This window comes from Ammodytes marinus (genome assembly GCF_949987685.1).
Source record: "Ammodytes marinus genome assembly, chromosome: 1".
NCBI classification, from domain to species: Eukaryota; Metazoa; Chordata; class Actinopteri; order Uranoscopiformes; family Ammodytidae; genus Ammodytes; species Ammodytes marinus.
Genome location: NC_137230.1, coordinates 23585811 through 23605141, shown reverse-complemented (window position 1 = coordinate 23605141; position 19331 = coordinate 23585811).

The following is a 19331-nucleotide window of genomic DNA, read 5'->3' as shown; positions in this document are numbered from 1 at the left end:
TGGTCGCGGATTGCCTCTCCAGAGTGATCGTCGGCGCGGTGCAGCTGGATCTCGACTACTCGCGTATGAGTGCGGAACAGGCCACGGACCACGGTTTTCAGTCCCTCAAAGACTCGGACACCGGGCTGCGCCTGGAAAAAGTGGCGATCGGCGACTCAGGGGTCAGGTTATGGTGTGACCTCTCCACCGGCCAGCCCAGGCCACTGGTCCCTGCCGGCTGGCAGCGGGCTGTTTTCGAGGCAATACACGGCCTGTCCCATCCCGGTAGGAGGGCGTCCGTGAGGCTGGTCTCTCAGAAGTTTGTCTGGAGAGGACTGAAGAAGGACGTACGGGCCTGGGTCGACTCGTGTGTGTCCTGTCAGCGTGCAAAAGTGCACCGCCACACCAAGGCCCCGTTGGAGCCATTCGTCGTCCCTAGTAGGAGGTTCGACCATGTCAACATCGACCTGGTGGGGCCACTCCCCCCTTCGCATGGTTTCACCCACCTCCTCACGATGGTGGACAGGACGACGCGTTGGCCTGAAGCTGTGCCACTCACCTCGACATCGTCTTCCGATGTGGCCCGTGCGTTTATCGGCACGTGGGTCGCGCGCTTTGGGACACCTTCGGACCTCTCCTCCGACCGGGGTGCACAGTTTACCTCGGAGATCTGGAATGTGGTTGCCAAGGATCTGGGGGTTAAACTGCATCGCACTACCGCATACCATCCTCAGGCTAATGGTTTGTGCGAGCGGTTCCATCGCTCCATGAAGGCGGCCTTGCGTGCCAGTTTGACGGACGGCAACTGGTTGGACAAACTTCCCTGGGTGATGCTGGGGCTCCGGACGGCGCCTAGGAAGGACCTGCAGTCCTCGTCTGCCGAGTTAGTCTACGGTCAGGTGCTGCGAGTTCCAGGGGATTTCATTCCGAACGCCACAACACCCTGGTCGGCGGCCAGGCAGCGGTCCTCTCTGCTGGAGGTCGCCAAGCAGTTCGCACCCGTCCCCACTTCGCATCACTGCACCCCCGTTTCCCTGGTGCCACCCAATCTGCACACGGCGGAGTTTGTGTTCATCCGCCACGACGCCCACCGTGGACCGTTGCGCCCCCCCTATGACGGGCCGTTTAGGGTCTTGCAACACGGGGATAAGAGCCTGGTCGTGGACGTCGGTGGTAGGCCCGAGACTGTCTCTGTCGACAGGATCAAGCCTGCCCACGTGGACATTTCCAGACCGATGGAGTTGGCCCAGGCTCCGCGCCGTGGACGCCCCCCGTTGCCACGCCCCGCTGGGCTCCCTGCCGCCTTGTCGGTGCCGTTGCCGCCCAGTCCTGGGCTTGGTCCTGCCGCACCCACCACGCCCCTCCCCTCTTCGGCCCCTGCCACTCGTTCTAGTCGCGGCCGGGCCATCGTGCCTTTCCGGCACGGGGACTTTGACTATGGGTGAATTCTGGGGGGGCTTGTGTAGTGATCTTACATAATTCACCTATGGAACTGAAGTTCCGGGGTTCCGGGGGAACTGTTATGACTGGGGGAATTTCCTGTTTTGTTTTGTTGGCGTTTTGAGACTATCAAGAGTTTACTGTCTGCTCCGTTGTTGTTACTCGACAAGTGTATTAATGTCATTAAAGCAGTTAGCTCCGTCTTTTGACACTCCGCCTCCGACTCCCGTCTCTACACGCCACATTATAATGATTTATAGTCATGTTTAACCATACTAGAGTATCAAGTAATTACGTACATGCATTTCGACGTATTCCCTGCTGACCGTCTGGGGTGGCTATGCAGAGCACTAAAAACTATGGCAGCCGGTCGAGCCGAACTTGTTCAAATTTCCAGGTTGTGTCTGTCACGCTGGGGTCGTTTCTGTCATGTTTCCATATATGGTAATGCTGCCGCTCAGGCAAGCTCCGGCTGCATGCCCCCACCTTCCTTAAAATTTCCCGCTGCTGGAAGGAATGTAACCAATCACAACGGAGTGGGGTTTGCAGCAGGGGGGGGGGAGGGGCGGAGAAGCTCAAAGCAGTGTGTAGAGAGAGACTGCTGTGCTCGCTAGGGTAAGAGGAAGAGTGTACCGAAAATCTACATAGTTTTTTGTGATGTGATTCGTGTCAGGTTGCTCTATAGCAGTTTTTAACAAGAAATGAAGACCAGAAAAGTATTATAATAGGATCTCTTTAACTAGTTATATTCATGTGCCCTATGCTGCTGTTACAGATGATTGCCAGTCAGTGCGGTTACATGGCACAACTAGATTGGATTATCACATATATCGAACAAGACACTTGAACGGACCGTGTCACTTGCCTGAGTATACATGGCCTTTCAGAAATCGGATAAATGTCCGATGCATGGCTGTCTCCACTATGCTAGGTGGCGCTGTAGCCCTTTCAACCATGCTTTCAACAAGTGGTTTTAGAGCCACGTCCGCTTCTCTTCCGTTAATAACCCATGGTGTAGCCTATCACGCGCAGGCACACAAGCACAGAACGAGAAGTCCGATATGCGATATCCGATCCCTGTATACATGCAGAGAGAAAGCCGACAATGAACAAATTATCTAGGTGTTCTTATCCGACTTCTCTTGTCCGTTATTGTGCCGATTTGTGTCCGAAGTAGATCGGATAAAGGTGTTTACATGCAGGTTAAAAGTCCTGTTGAGGTCTTATTCGTTTAGTTATCCGATTATGAGTCTGCATGTAAACGCACTGAGTGATACAGTCCACACATGTACTGTGTTGCTCTGTCTGTGATTTGGGGGAAGGGAGGGGTGAGGGATGCTATTGTTCTGTTTTCTTCTTTTATTTGAATTCTATATAGGCCTGCTGTAAAGCACTTTGTATGAAAAGTACTATACAAATAAAGTTTGATTTGATTGATTTAAAGTTTGACACCGACTCTTTACTTCCTTATTGTTGATGGTATAGTTTGCTTTGTATATTTCCTCTTCCAAGTCCTCCTCAATAGTCGCCTAGGGGGTATTGATTGCACACCCACACCAGTACATGCTGCTTGTATGTGCAACCTCAAGTATAGAACCGTATTGCACTGATAAACCCATTTGAGATTAATAATATATATATATATATATATATATATATATATATATATATATATATATATATATATATATATATATATATACTGTATATACATACACACATGAAAAAAATGTGTAGAAAATGTGAAGAACATATATACACATGAAAAAAAAAGTTAATTGTAATAATATTTAATGTATAATTGGCTCATGGCAACTAAAGATTGGCCTTTTCATTATCAAACAGAACCTATCTATTTTCAATCAAGGTTACTTAAATAGTGTTACTATTACTCCAGAAGAGGGCTTAAAATGATTTAGTAATTAAAAGTGTACATTAAGATATTAATGACATGTGTATATGCACACAACTTAATTAAAACAACATTTGTATTGACTTTATTTACAATTTAACTTGATATTGTTTTGTTGTTGTAGGGATAGAAAATCCACTTTTTGTCTGCCTCAATGCACACCATGATGAAAATGCTTGCTACTCCACCTGCTCGTTAATCAGAGAGGAAAGCAGATGGTGTTCTTTGACAGAGAAGAAAACATGGAGAGTTATCAACTTTTTGCTGCTAATTAATCCTGCGATTCTTTGTATGGGATTGCAAACCACATAAATTAGCCTAAAATTAGAGGAGAAAAGAGTCACATAACTTTTGGTAATGCATAAAGTGTCTCCTTTTTCTGTTTAAAGCGGACCTATGATACTTTTTGACTTTTATGACCTATAAACGTTGTTATGATGATTTATAGTCATGTTTAACCATACTAGATTATCAAATAATGACGTACATGCATTTCGACGTATTCCCTGCTTACCGTCTGGGGTGTCTGTGCAGAGCACTAGACACTATTCTAGCCAGTCGAGAAGTCACGTGTTCAAAGCGGCTTGACGCTTTGTAACATCGTGACGTCGCATGTAACTTGGTGTCGTCACCACGCGGATGTTTCCATGTATGGTAATGCTGCCACTTTCCTACTCGTGTCTGCCTCGCGCCCTTATAGGTCCATGCTCGCACCTCCCGCCACTGAAAGTGTTCCGGAAGGAAGGTAACCAATCACAACGAAGTTGGATTTTCAGGAAGGGAGGGGAGGGGGCGGAAATGTCAAAAGAAAAGTGTTTACAGGGCATGCTGGATCGCCAAAATAAGAGAAAGAGCTTCCCGAAAATCTACATAGTTTTTTGTGATGTGATTCGTGTCAGGTTGCTCTATAGCAGTGTAAAACAAGAAATTAAGACCAGAAAAGTAGTATAAGGGCGCACTCACACTAGTGCCGTTTGCCTGTTCCGTGCTCAGCACGATTCAGCACGATTCCCCCCCCTCCCCACTCCCCCCGCAGGCCCGTGCTCACACTGCTCGTGGCCTGGGCACACTTGCACCTTGCCTACGTCACCGTGCACGTTTAGGATTTGGAGCTTAGTCTACTTGTAGGCTATACGACTGTTTGTGAATATTTTCATCCGGCCAAATTTGCATCAAATATTCCACTTCCACATTAGAGCAACGAGAATCCTTAAGCTATTGTTTTTTTTTAAATGTAGTCTTGACGTAATAGGTCGCGGTGAACAGTCTCATATTTGTGCAGCACGCTGTTTATTATTAATATAACGGCCCGTCATCAGACCATATGTATCCGGATGGTTTTGTACACATCGATCGCTCCATCAAATCCAAGTCAGAACTTTTTGTATGGGCAGAGATCGTTTTTTTAAGTGTCTTTATAAAGTTTCTTGTTAAACCTTAGTGTAGGCTACTGTTTCCTTATCACCGGGCCGCGGTGTGTTGTTTTGGGTGCGTCTCCACCGCCATGCGTAAATGCAGTTATGACAGCTGACGGGAGGAAAAAGAAAAAAAATCATCTGACGAACGTGAGTAAACACGAAAACCTTTTTGCTGTGCTTTCTGAGCCGACCTAATTAGCTCTCTCCCTCTTTTATTAGCCCACACCTAGGCTTACACACACGTTAATTCTCACACATTATAGCTACAAGTCCAAGTGGTGGGCAATTCTGGTGCCGACTAGTAAGGCAGCGGACGTTAACGGACAATGCATCCTTAATAAATTCACGTCAGGAACGCCGCCTGTGCGCTTGCTTGTGCGCGTGTCATCTCATTAGCATCTGTACTTTGGCCACGGCACACCTCTCCCAGGTGTGCCGTGGCCAAGGGGCTGTTCCGTGCTGGAATACGGATGGCGTGGTCACACTAGCCAAACGTTCTAGACTTTAGTATGCTAATGAGCTTTGGCACGGGGCCGCGGCCCTAGTGTGAGTGGCCCCTAATAGGTCCTCTTTAAATATATATTTTGCTTGAATATTGAATGGGTCATATTCCTATCCTCTCTCCCAAAACTGTTAATATTTAATTTTCTTTACACAATGATCTTGAAAGATGTGTTTACTCTTCATAGTTTTGACTTAGTGTTCTGCTTTTCTACTGCAGTGCAACGACCTAGAACCAGAAAATTCCGCCAGCAAAAGGCTGAAATACCACCTTTAGTGTGGGCTTGTGGTGAACCATGATCACAGGCACTGCGACGCTTGAGCCTGAACTATGCAAACCGCTCTAAAAACAAAACTATGTTTTTTATCTCAAGTGCAACCAAATTGTTTATACTCTAATCACTGTTAAAGTAGTGATTTTATTTCATGTAAATGAAAATGAAAATGTTGGCTCCATATTGGTTCCATGAAAATGCCAGCACAGGTTCACAAGGACGTAACTCCTTCACACAATTGCACACATAACTCCACCCCATAGAGCATCCTGCACATTAATTCCTACAAGTTTTCAGTAGTACAGACAGTTAGTCCCTAGACCGCAATATGGGTTTTAATATTTGAGTGAGTTAAAAATTTACATATTTTACAACACACATTACCAGATTAGCAGTATACCAGGACTGAATAGCGGTCAGGGAAAAGTGAAGAGCAGTCTACTGATAAAAAACTAAAAATTCTTGTTAATTTGCCATCCAGGGGGACAAATGCAGTGTACATTTTCCTAATTGAAGACAGAGACGCGATACATGAGAAACAAGCATTTTCTGCCAACCACAACACCCAGAGAATATTTGGTATTGGTAAAGAGTATTTATTTTCTATTCTTTCATGGAACACTAAAATCCATGACTCTCTGTTCAAGATGTGAATTCAGAAGTCTGGTTACCCAATGGCAGTTGTGATGATTGAATAAGAATGTTAATATTTGATTGAAAACATTTCTCATTCAGCAGCCACAAGACTTCCATTGCCAGCATGTGAAATAAATGACTTCAAATCTGAAAGTGTTATTTGATCTGGCTTTTCCCTCCAGATGATGCTGATCCTTGCCTGTGCTTTCAAATACGCCACTGCAGGCATGGCCTGAAAAGGGCCAGGCACACAATCTGGTGCATGAGCCTGCGTGTTAATTCCAAAGCACAGCTGAGCAAATGCTGTTACCAATTGAGCCAGAGGAAAGGACAGTTTAATTGGTATAACAAATCATAAGTGAATGACACATAAATATGGCAATTAAATTACCTGTAGTAATGTTACTTGAGATATTTGATGCAGCTGGAACAGGGATAGCAAAGTGCAAATATGTGTCCATGCTCATTAATGTGCAGAGTATTAGTGATATTCTGTTCAAAACAGAATATTTATTTTGCACAGGTCCATATTCAGGTCATATTTGGTATATGCTGGTCTCAGCTGCATATAGAGTCCTTGTGTAACAATATGTGTCAGTAATAATATCTCCATACAGAGGAATGTCTCTATGGAAACCAATGGATTAAGGCACAGACCATGTTAATGTGCCTAAAGGTACAAGTCCATTCCAGGACCAATGTTGCATGACATAATCTCTCAGTGTTTCCTGTGAAGAAGACTATGAAAAAATATCTTCACAGGTCATATTCTGTATCCATAAACTGATGTAATCACTGGTCCCGGAGCGATCTGTTTAGTTTACATGTTCGAATAGTTCTCCTCTTATTTGTCTGGTTTTCAAGAGGTACAATTTGTTCACTTTCAATAGATAGAAACACATATAAATCAGTTTAAATGTGGATGTACAATTGAAAACATGCACAATGATGATTGCTGCAACTTTCTGTGAGCCAGACCTCATATTCTTTTCAAATTGACTTCCATTACATTGAACAATTGTAGCGACTTTGTTGCTGTGCAATGTTGTTAGAGCTGATGTCTACAGAAATGTGTTAAACAATTTGGCGTTATATTATTTAATAGGTGTCATTAGAAAATGCTGCTTCCAACCCAACTTCTGCTCCCTCATTTTCTTTATGATAATACAATTTGGTAAATCAGCAGGTGTATACAGCTAAACATGCATTGATGACATATAAAAAAATATTGAGAATGTTAATTTGTAATTTTTTAGAACAAAACAATTGTGATGTTGCTCAAGCATATTGGATACATGTTTTTCTACACATCCTCTGAGAAATCATGAACTTTTATTAACAGACCCTCACTCATTGGCACATTCTTAAATTCCCTTACTCTGAAAGAAGAAACTGAAGGTAAAACAAAATAGGAATTGCATACCTGTTCTTGCCATTGCCATGCCTATGTCTTGATAAGAGCTGGTATAGGGGAGGTCCTACAGCAACATATTTTTTTTTTAACCTTTATTTATACAGGTATATCCCATTGAGACCGAAGACTCTGGTTGCGTTCCGAATCGCATACTCTTTCTTTTTTCTATTCTACATACTACATCCGACGATAAAAAGAATCTAGTGAGGATGCAGTAGGCATACTATTGGGACATACTTTTCTCTCTTATTTCATCATAACATTGCGCCTTGATCTTGCCTCTTGCTTTTATATCCGTCGCATCCCCGTTTGTTTTCATATGGAGGCTTCATCGATGTTACGTCACTTCACGTGCGCACTGGATTGTGGGTCAGAATCGCCCAAATAGGATGCACTTTTCAACACTAACAATCTTGGCCGCATGAAGTAGAACATCCAGGTACTTCTAACCATCCTAAATCTGGCCACAAGAATCGGGACATCCTAAATCTTTTTTCTACATAGTATATAGTAGAAAGTATGCGATTCGGAACGCAACCTCTTTTGCAAGTGTGACAGCTCCTGGCACCTCCTGATTGTCAGGCTTCCAGGAGCTGATTGCTAATTACCAACACCCATGCTGGCTGATCTCCTCAGCTATATAGCTGCAGGAATCAGCCACTTGGGCCTCGCTCCCTTGCTGTATGGTTTGTTTTGTTTTAGTTTAGTTTAGTTTAGTTTAGTTTAGTTTAGTTTAGTTTAGTTTAGTTTAGTTTAGTTTAGTTTAGTTTAGTTTAGTTTAGTTTAGTTAGTGCTGCTTTACACATGCCATACACTCTTCACTCACACAGACACCGCACCCATTACTGATTACTGACATTCACGCACCATTTATTAGTACTTACTTTAAACTTGGTTAAATAAATTATTATTTGGTTAACCTAATTCTCTTGTGTGGTTTCCTCTTTGTCCTTCCCTTGAGCCGGGATGTGACATGGGGGCTCATCAATAAGTGGTTGGATTGAGTAGTTGTTTGGAGGAATATCACATAGGACAGGTTAGTAGTTGGTTTGGGAGCAGGTTCCTTTCATAGTGGGTAATCAGCTGAGGCTAGGCTAACAGAGTTTGTCTGGTGAGCACATGTCTGAATTTGAACTTTCCCTGTTAGGCTTCAGTTGCGTTTCCTCTTTGGGTTGCGTGAATTTTTTTTCTTTTGTTTTTCCCTTTTGGTAGTGCTGTGGGGCGTGGTTAGTGTCAATGGTTCAATGTCAATTGCCTCGGGGGCACATCCGAAGGATTTTGGGTCTGCTTGTCAAAATCAAACGTAACCTGAAAGCGACTTTGATGGAAGAAGGGGTTTTGGCTTCTGATGCAGGAAAGGATTTACCAAGTACGATGGTTTCACCAGGGGGGAGTCTCACCTTTGATCAACAAAAGGAACTGATGTTAATACAAATGGAACATGACAGAATAAAAATGGATAAGGAGTTGGCGCTTGAAGCAATGAAACAAAGAACAGAGCAGCCAAAACTGGACATTGAACAATATAAACTAGATCTAGTTAGAGAAGGGAAAATGGCAGGAACTGATATAACTAGGTCTGCTGGTTCATCTAGGGTAGATTGTACTAAAAATCTCAGATTGCTGCCTACATTTGATGAGGAAGACCCAGATACGTTTTTTTTTCCTTGTTTGAACGTCTCGCTGATTCACAGGAGTGGCCAGATAGTGAACGTACGGTGTTACTTCAATGCGTGTTTAGAGGTAAAGCCCAAAAGGCATATGCAGCATTAACAGCAGAACAGTGCAAAGAGTATAAAATGGTTAAATAAGCCGTTTTAAAAGCTTATGAATTAGTTCCTGAAGCCTACAGGCAGCTCTTCAGAAATTGGAAAAAAGGGGAAAAGCAAACTCATGTGGATTTTGAAAGGGAGCTGGATATATATTTTGATCGGTGGTGTTCTGCATCCAGTGTTGGGTCATTTGAAGAACTGCGTAACCTGGTTGTGCTGGAACAATTTAAGCAGTCTGTGCCTGACTTCATATCTACTTATATCAATGAGCGAAAGGTGAAAACTCCTAAAGAAGCTGCTGTACTCGCTGACGAATATGGTTTAACACACAAACGTATCTTTGGGGAGCAAAGTCAACAACAGTTTGGACTTAAAGACAGCGGAGAGAAAGGTGAAAGGGAGGGCTAGGCACAGTTGGGAATAATGATCCTAATACAACTTGTAATTATTGTCAGTGACAAGGGAACTGGAAAAAGGAGTGCCCTTTGCTAAAATCAAAAAAGGGTTTTGTATCCTTAGTTGACAATAGCAAGAAGGTGCCTGTCAACATTTTTAGAGATTCTGGGGCTCTAACTAGCTTCATTAGGGAGTCAGCCTTACAATTTTCACCATACTCTGACACAGTGTTCGAATCAGAGGAATGGGTTTAAACACCATTGTTGTGCCTGTCCATACTGTGCATTTGTCTTGTGGCATGATACAGGGGGATGTAGAGGTGGGTGTGCGTCCAGATTTGTCAATGAAAGGTATTGACATGATTCTGGGCAATGATTTGGCTGGAGCATGTATGTGGCTTGATGCGTCCACCTCTGATGGGTTGTGTGTATTGTCTCCTGCTAAAGCGAGGTCTGAGGTCACTGAGCAGTCGGTGTGTGCAGTGTCCCGTTCTCTCAGTGTGCTGCCAAGAGTTGACGTACAAATATCTGATCCTGGGTCTGTTTCTCATGCAGAATTGGTGAAGGACCAGATAGATGACCTTTCTTTAGTTGAACTATTTGACCATGCGGTGCGTGCTGGTAAGTTCGGAAACCAGTCTGGAGCTTACTTTCTCCATCATGGCCTGCTGATGAGGAGGTGGGTCCCTCATGGGAGAAATTTGGCTGGGGGATCAGTGGGGAAGATTGTGCTTCCTGTGAAATATGGACAGCCGGTAATCACAAGGGCGCATGTAGCTGGTCAAGGGGGATTGAGGAGAACATATGGGCGGGTCCTTCAATACTTTTTCTGGCCTGGTATGAAACGGGATATAGCCACTTGTATAACAACCTGTTAGCATTCATTCCTTTGGTGTGTTCCCGAGTCATAGGGTTGCTGCTGGGTCTCGGGGATGCCGGAAGATGAAATGTGAGGACAAAACAAGTGGATATTGGTCAACATGTGTAAGATTGGTTTTCATACCTCAGCATTAAATGTATCCCAAGTGTGCTTGTTTTGGTTGGTGTTTGGTTAAATTGGTTAGTAAATGATGGTTCCATGCATGTAACTGTTGTTGTTTTGCAGGTTGCGTGGTGAACCTCGTTTTTATGGAGGGGGGTGTGACAGGTCCTGGCACCTCCTGATTGGCAGGCTTCCAAGAGCTGATTGCTAATTACCAACACCCATGCTGGCTGATCTCCTCAGCTATATAGCTGCAGGAATCAGCCACTTGGGCCTCGCTCCCTTGCTGTATGGTTTGGTTTGGTTTGGTTTACTTAGTGCTGCTTTACACATGCCATACACTCTTCACTCACACAGACAGCGCACCCATTACTGATTACTGACATTCACGCACCATTTATTAGTACTTACTTTAAACTTGGTTAAATAAATTATTATTTGGTTAACCTAATTCTCTTGTTTGGTTTCCTCTTTGTCCTTTCCTTGAGCCGGGATGTGACATAAGGGAGACCTGTTTTCCTTTCCCACGTTACCATTCACACACACACATTCATTCATACACTGATAGCAGGCTAACTATCGACATTCACACGAGGCAAGGTGGGTGAAGTGTCTTGCCCAAGGACACAACAACTATGACACAGGTGGCAGGGTGGGGATCGAACCTCCAACCCTTTGATCATCGGCCAACCCGCTCTACCAACTGAACCACAGTTGCTGCAAAAATAGATACAGAGACGGCGAGAAGAAAGGAGGTATGGAGACAAAAGAAGGAACGGTGAGCCAGGGTATGCTGGAAAAGGTAGAAGCGGAGAATTTGTGTTTTGGGTGTCTGACGGTGTTGACACAAAATAAGGAATGGCAAGGTAAAAAGCCCATTTTGATAAGGAATGGCAAGATAAAAAGCCCATTTTGATAAAAAGGACTAAAGCTGGGAGGTTGTGTCAAATATTAGCTTAGTATATGTTGGATGTAATTTAATTTGCCTAAACATAAGGTTCGTATTTTGTCAACATTGCACCCTGTTTTGTCCCACTTCTCAAGAATCACTGATATATTTGAAACATGACATGGGTGGATAATGATGAGGATCAGGGATAAGGAAAAAGAAAGAATTGTAAATAATGGAGCCTATATGCTGATTTCTTAATGATTTGGCTATGAGTATGTATGTTTTATTTTCTTGAGTCCTGACTCCAAAAAGTGATAAGCCACATACTCAGTTAAAACAATTGGCAGCCTTTGCCAGTTGCTGACTGTAGCTCGAAGACGTGAGCATAACATTAACACTATGGATAGACTGAAACACTGAAATAATTCAAACTGGCATAATGTGTACCAATACCATTATGGTATAACAATCTTAAAATGCTTAAGGTCAAAACCAAAAAAAATTGCTCCGTCAAAAGCACTTTCATGTCAGTCACAAAACAAGGGTAGCCATTCCAAAGGATGGTGAAATGTTGATTTAATCCTGATCAGTTTCAGGAGTCCAAGAAAACAGAAAAGGGGAAGATGAGCTCTCAGAGAGTGGAAGTCATGGAAGAAATGGCAATTAACCCTGACAAATCCCCAGAAACACTGAAGCCGCTTAAATTAATCTCGCTGAGGCTATCCTGTCACCACTCTGACCTTGGCTGGATCCATCAATACACATCCATTCAGAAAAAAAATATATAAAAAAAAAACAAGAGGGAGATGGTGGACACATGGAAGTCATACCTGCTGACCTTGACAAACAGCTGGTTCTCTAAAAGCCATTTGAGGACCTGACATGGCATACAATGAAAATATCAAGAAACGTAAAAACTAAATGGTTTCTCATGTTCCTCGCATTCCGAAGGAGTATCCTGTTTATCTGCACTATATGGTTTTCCCCATTGGAAGGTTTTACGACTATTGCTATTTCCTGCATCACAATATTTCCACAGTTATGATGTTGATACATAACTTTATAACAACGTAAAACAGGTGTTAATATATACTTTACCATAATGGGTACATTGATTAACGGTTAGTAAATGCTTAGATAAAACTAATGAGCATTAACTAAACATTAAATAAACGTTGTGCTAAGCATTAGTTCACTGATCATATAATGCCTGTTCTACAGTATATTCAGGCCAGATATAGGAAAATGCATTGAAATTCAGGCAGATTCTTAAAGAAGATGCAATTAGTCATGTCGACTCCAAGAAATATCAAGATGATGAATAGATGGCACCACAACTTTTAAAATAAGCTACTTCATTAATTGTCCAGTCAATGGAATACTTTATAGAATACATGGGATAATTACTTTCAAAGGCAAATCAAAATAAGATATTTATCTGTGGGGATACAAACATTGATTTACTTAAAAAAAATGTAAAATCATTCACTGACTGAAGAATTTGTAAATACACTGCATGTTATGGGACTGCAGCCGAGGTCAGCAGACAGACTGACTGTTTTGAATACTTTTGCAGATGTGTTTAGACTACTAGAGAATACATGGACAATGCCATATCACTATCTGCATTGTCACAGGCAGAGAGGAAAATGGAAAGCATGTCTGTTGTACACTGGCAATGAATAAGGAGACCTAAAATTGTCTGTGTATTGGAATGCATCTTCTTAAAAAAAATGATAATGTTTTAACTGTATCAGTATCTGTGTATCTAAATCTAATGGCAGTGGGGGCGGGACCTGATAAGCCTTTGGTTTCTCCTGCCACCCTTCGGATGATAACACAAAGTAATATGTATGAATATTAGAGGTGGGCATAGATTAATTTTTTTAATCTAGATTAATCTAGATTAATTTTGGAATTAATCTAGATTAATCTAGATTAAAATGTCTCATTTGAATTCATTCATAATATGTGTGTGCTCCTAAATAATGACTCAAAGTAAGTCTTTGTGCTCCTAAATAATGACTCAAAGTAAGTCTTTGTGCTCCTAAATAATGACTCAAAGTAAGTCTTTGTGCTCCTAAACAATGACTCAAAGTAAGTCTTTGTGCTCCTAAATAATGACTCAAAGTAAGTCTTTGTGCTCCTAAATAATGACTCAAAGTAAGTCTTTGAGAACGTGTTTCTCAAGCCAGGTGGCGCATCAGACCAGGGGCTCATCTCCTGTTTCCAACATGCATCACAAACTGCTTGAGGAAGCTGTTCTACTATGATAATTGGTGATGAAAATAAATAATGTTCAACAAGATGTTACATAGTAACGCGTTACCGGCATCGGACCTCTTTTTTCAGCAACGAGTAATCTAACGCGTTACTATCTCCAAACCAGTAATCAGATTAAAGTTACTCATCAAAGTCACTGTGCGTTACTTTTTCTGTAATTTTCCTTAGTGAAACATTTTACATAACTGCACAAATGACTGCGATTGCGATTTTATGTAAATAAATGTGCACGCATGTGTCTCTAAACGCTCCAACTGCTCCAACCGCTCCTCTCGTCTTTTTGGTAGCGCCCCTCTCTGACATGCAGCGTGTGTGTGTGCGCCTGTGTCTGTGTCTGTGTGTGTGTGTGTGCAGCAGCATTACGGCCGAACTGTGGCGCAAAGTTTTCCCCCCGATGAAATATAGCGTCTGCTAAGGGGATATTTAGGATTCGGGTACGGTGACGTTGAAGAGATAGAAGTGTTTAAAACTTGGAAACTTATAGTCACGTGGCGACCGGTGGCCACACACACCCACCCTGCGTTCCAATACCCGATTGTGTCGTGGGCAAGTGATGGAGAGAGAGAGCGGCGGGTGTGTGAGAGAATAAAGGCTCCTCAAGTGTCAACAACGGCCCCCGGCTATTATTATCTCCCCTGAGCCGAACAGGAGGTGGAATAAGAGATTAACGGCGATATTTTTTTTATCGCCGATAAGAGTCTTGCGTTAACGTAGCACGTTAACGCCGATAACGGCCCACCACTAATGAATATGCAAAGAGAAAATTGTGTATTGTGTGTAATTGTCCGGAAGAATAATAAATAAATAAATGTATTTATTTATTTATTGCAAACCTTTTGAATATATAGGGGAAGGTGGGGTGATTTGTGCAACTTTTTACTCAAAGTGATTTTAAAGTGAGGCCTTGACAGTTATGTCTCCAACTCAAATATGTACATATATTTCAGGATGTTGTGCATCCCTGGCAATAAAAACTTTGGATCTGGAATAAACTGTTTAAGAAATATAGCTTTCGGAAAAAAAGTTGTCTTGTCGCAATACTCCTTTCATTGTGTCACAATGACAAAGTCACCATCATCATCTTTCTGGCCATCTGAACTCTCATCAGTGGTGTCGTTAAGTGGAATTGAGATGTCACTCTCTCCTGAGCTACTGTAGACTATCACTTTCTTTTGGTGACCAGCGTATACAGCCATGCCACTGGCACAACTCTCAGAAATGTACTTTGCACTAGTTGCTCTGTGCTTGTGGAACCAACTGCCACCTGACAAATGTGATTCCCCCTACATTTCTGCCTTTAAATCAAGGCTCAAAACCCATATGTACACCCTGGTGTTTCCTCCCCATTAACCTCTGCACTACTTACTTACCTCTGCACTACTATCTGTGTTTATGTGGATGTATGGGCTTTACGTCTTTTATTTTGGTTATTGTTATTTTACCTTCATTGTTTACCTACTGAATGCACTATGTACAGCACTTTGGACAGTGCAAACTGTCATAAATGTGCTTTTATAAATACATTTTACTTACTTACTTACTTATAACTCACCCAGGCCCTTGCGCACAAATCACCCCATCCCCAGAATTTTGGATAATAGGCATGATGCAGCAATTTAGGGTTGACATTGTGCTAACTATATAGACTCAAAGTGTAGCATACCAAAGCACTAAAACATGTGTCAAATGTTTTCAAACGTGTCTATAATTGTTCAGACACAATAATCAAAAAACCTTGATCATGGAAATTTTACTTTGAAAGGCAAAACACAGTTTTTTGAGCTTAAATGTGCTTATATCTTATTCCTTGTGTCTCCCTTCTTTACAGGATGAGTCAAATGGATGGCTCTTCTTAAATATGTGGTCACATTTCCAATTTCTTCCACGGTTTTCTAGAAACAAGGGGTTTTGCAACTTCCAAAATGCACAAATCACCCCACCTTCCCCTATTAAGATATTTTCTTTTTTAATTAATTGACAGGACTATTGCCTTTCTAAACAGAAACAAGACATTTTTTTATTTTAACAGCACAAGGACAATTTTGCAATCAGTCTTTTTATCAAGTTTAGACTATGGGGATGCCATTTATCTTGCCTTATTGATGACAGTCTGAGAACACACTTTGAAAATTAAAGTATAAAAAAGAATATGGAAAACACATTTACACTGACACAACTATGAGCAATTAAAAATTATCACTTGCTTAACTACAAGAAGAAATCATAGAATGTAAAAGGCAAACTTGATGGATCTAGCTAGTTGGCATATTAGAACACAGGGCTTTATTGCAATAAAGCGATAAGGTTAACTACCATTAAAAGTATATTCCTAAAACATTTCTGCACTTTTTAAATGTGTTCTAACATATCCATGGGTCCACGGTGTGCCTAGAGACTGCCAAAATATAAAAAAATAACAATCTCTCCTGTTCTCACTCTCCCCCTTTCTGAAACCCCCACCCCTCCCCCCCAATATACTCCAGTCAGAATTTTCCCCTTTGCTGACCTCACAAACTGGAAAGCCAGAAGCTTCCACTGTGCAGCCCACACCCCTATTTCTTATTGGTCCACGGCCCTGACAGACAGAGGGCGAGGCGTATCTGGCTTCGCTTCCGGACAGGGGGCGGGGGCAGCTCAAAGATTGTATATTTACGAGGGGAGCTGCAGCTCTTTTTAAAAAATCGGCCATTGTGAGATTAGCTGAACATCAGCATAGTACAATAAATTATCTGAAAGTTTTTTTCAGCAAACAATTAAAGAAAAACGTATTAGGGACCACTAAAACCATATAATATGGTGTATAATAGTACCGAAAAGTGTATAATATGGGAGCTTTAAAGATTGAGATCACCTGTCTGCTACAGCTGATTTATGTACTATAACATACATTTCCTGTAATGCCTTCCAGACCAACTATGGACAACTATAATATAGTAAAGCTATATTACACCTATGAATTGATATTAATAAAGCCCAGTTATATTATATAGGAAGATTAAAGTCCCCTCTCTCTGAAGGATAAATCTGGGAAATTTAAGCATAATACATGTCTTTATCACATTGCCGGCACCAACAGCCTCTGTCTAAGGTCCCCGCACTGAGTTATGACCTCATCATCTCGTTTGTACAAAAGGGAAAAATTAAATTAGTTAGAGTAATGAACCCAGGTGCTTTTCATAAGAAATTCCGCTGCTCATTGTTCCCAAGTCGTTTAAAAAGACTAATCTGCCGCGTACTCCCCCACCTCACTTAAATCCTGTCTCTCTGAAAGATCTGTCAGGGGTCTGCCTTTTCAAACAGGACTCCCCATGGGGGTCCTAGATCAAAGATGAAAGTGTGCTGAACGATCTGGGAGACTGGGGGTGGAGAACTGGCAGGAAGGGAGTTAAGAGTGTGATTCATCAAATTAACAAATTTGCTTTCCTTTTTCCTGGGAGGCAACGGAGTAAATTCTTGGGTACTTAAATCAGTTATACCGCGACATGCCAGGAGAGGGGGAGGAGTCGGAATGTAGAGGGAAGTTCTCAGTGAGACAGTGATGTGAGCGTGAATGAATGTGTAATTAATGACACTCTCACTCCTAATTAAAACCTCTTAGCTTTCTTCTCACAAGGTTGCAGCAGCTGGAATAGACAAGGTCCTCACTGTGAGATGAGAGACATACATTTCATGACAGAATCGCAAGGCAGCACCTGCTTATGCCTAGACCTGTCTCTGGTGGGATCATTCCTCATTCTGTCAATGAATTAACATCTTCCTGGGCTCGGATACAAAAAAAGGGAGATTCTCTTATCCCAAAATGAAAATCCCCAGTGGCTTGAAGGTGGTATTATGTATCCATTTTGAAAAAATTAAATATATTGTTGTTTGGTTATGCTAGGCTGACACCTGCCTCCTCTAGCAAACATGGCATACTCCAGATCTGTGAGGATTTCCCCCAGGAGCCACATCGCAGTATTGCCATGTAACTATAACCTAATATCATGTCAAAATCTCCTGAGGATGATACAGCTAGTCAAGCCAGAGAAAGAGGGAAAACAAGGAGCAAGTCAAACACTGTGTGGAACAGATGGAGGCCAAGAGCAGGTGGAAGAAAAATAGAGAGGCAGCGTAAGGGAGTGGGGAGGGAGGGGAAAAAAGGAAACCCTGTACACAAAAGAAAACATACAAAAATGCCCCCAGACAATAAAAGCAACATGGGAGCAATACGAGGCTATCAAGTGGGAAAACAATAGGAAGCAGCACGGGAGTGCCATTTAGTATGAAATTTTAATGTTAGTTCAATAAAAGATTCCGTTGTCTTTTACAAAAGTGTATTTTACCGAGGCAGACTGCATGAACAGTCCTGCGGGACATGCCATGATGCACTTCATACACATGCCATCTCACTAATACTCTCACTAATATGCTCTAGTATCCATTGTTTTAGGGCCCACTCACACTAGGGCCGTTTGCCTGTTCCGTGCTGCAGGAAGATTCAGCACGATTCCCCCCCCCCCTCCCCACTCCCCCCGCTGGCCCGTGGTCACACTGCTCGTGGCCTGGGCACGATTGCACCTTGCCCATGTCAGCGTGCGCGTTTAGGATTCGGAGCGTAGTCTACTTGTAGGCTATACGACTGTTTGTGAATATTTTCATCCGGCCAAATTTGCATCAAATATTCCACTTCCAAATTAGAGCAACGAGAATCCTTAAAGCTCCCATATTATACACTTTTCGGTTCTATTATACACCATATTATATGGTCTTAGTGGTCCCTAATAAGTTTTTCTTTAATTGTTTGCTGAAAAAAACTTTCAGATAATTTATTGTACTATGCTGATGTTCAGCTAATCTCACAATGGCCTATTTTTAAAAAAGAGCTGCAGCTCCCCTCGTAAATACACAATCTTTGAGCTCCCCCCGCCCCCTGTCCGGAAGCGAAGCCAGATACGCCTCGCCCTCTGTCTGTCAGGGCCGTGGACCAATAAGAAATAGGGGTGTGGGCTGCACAGTGGAAGCTTCTGGCTTTCCAGTTTGTGAGGTCAGAAAAGGGGAGAATTCTGACTGGAGTATATTGGGGGGGGGGGGGGGGGTGGTTTCAGAAAGGGGGAGAGTGAGAAAAGGAGAGATTGTTATTTTTTAAAATATTTTGGCAGTCTCTAGGCACACATTGGACCCATAGATATGTTAGAAAACATTTAAAAAGTGCATTTAGCATAATATGTGACCTTTAATCTATTGTTTTTTTTTAAAATGTAGCCTTGACGAAATAGGTCGCGATGGACAGTCTCATATTTGTGCAGCACACTGTTTATTATTAATATAACGGCCCGTCATCAGACCATACGTACCGGATGGTTTTATACACATCGATCGCTCCATCAAGTAATCCAAGTCAGAACTTTTTGTATGGGCAGAGATCGTTTTTTTAAGTGTCTTTATTAAGTTTC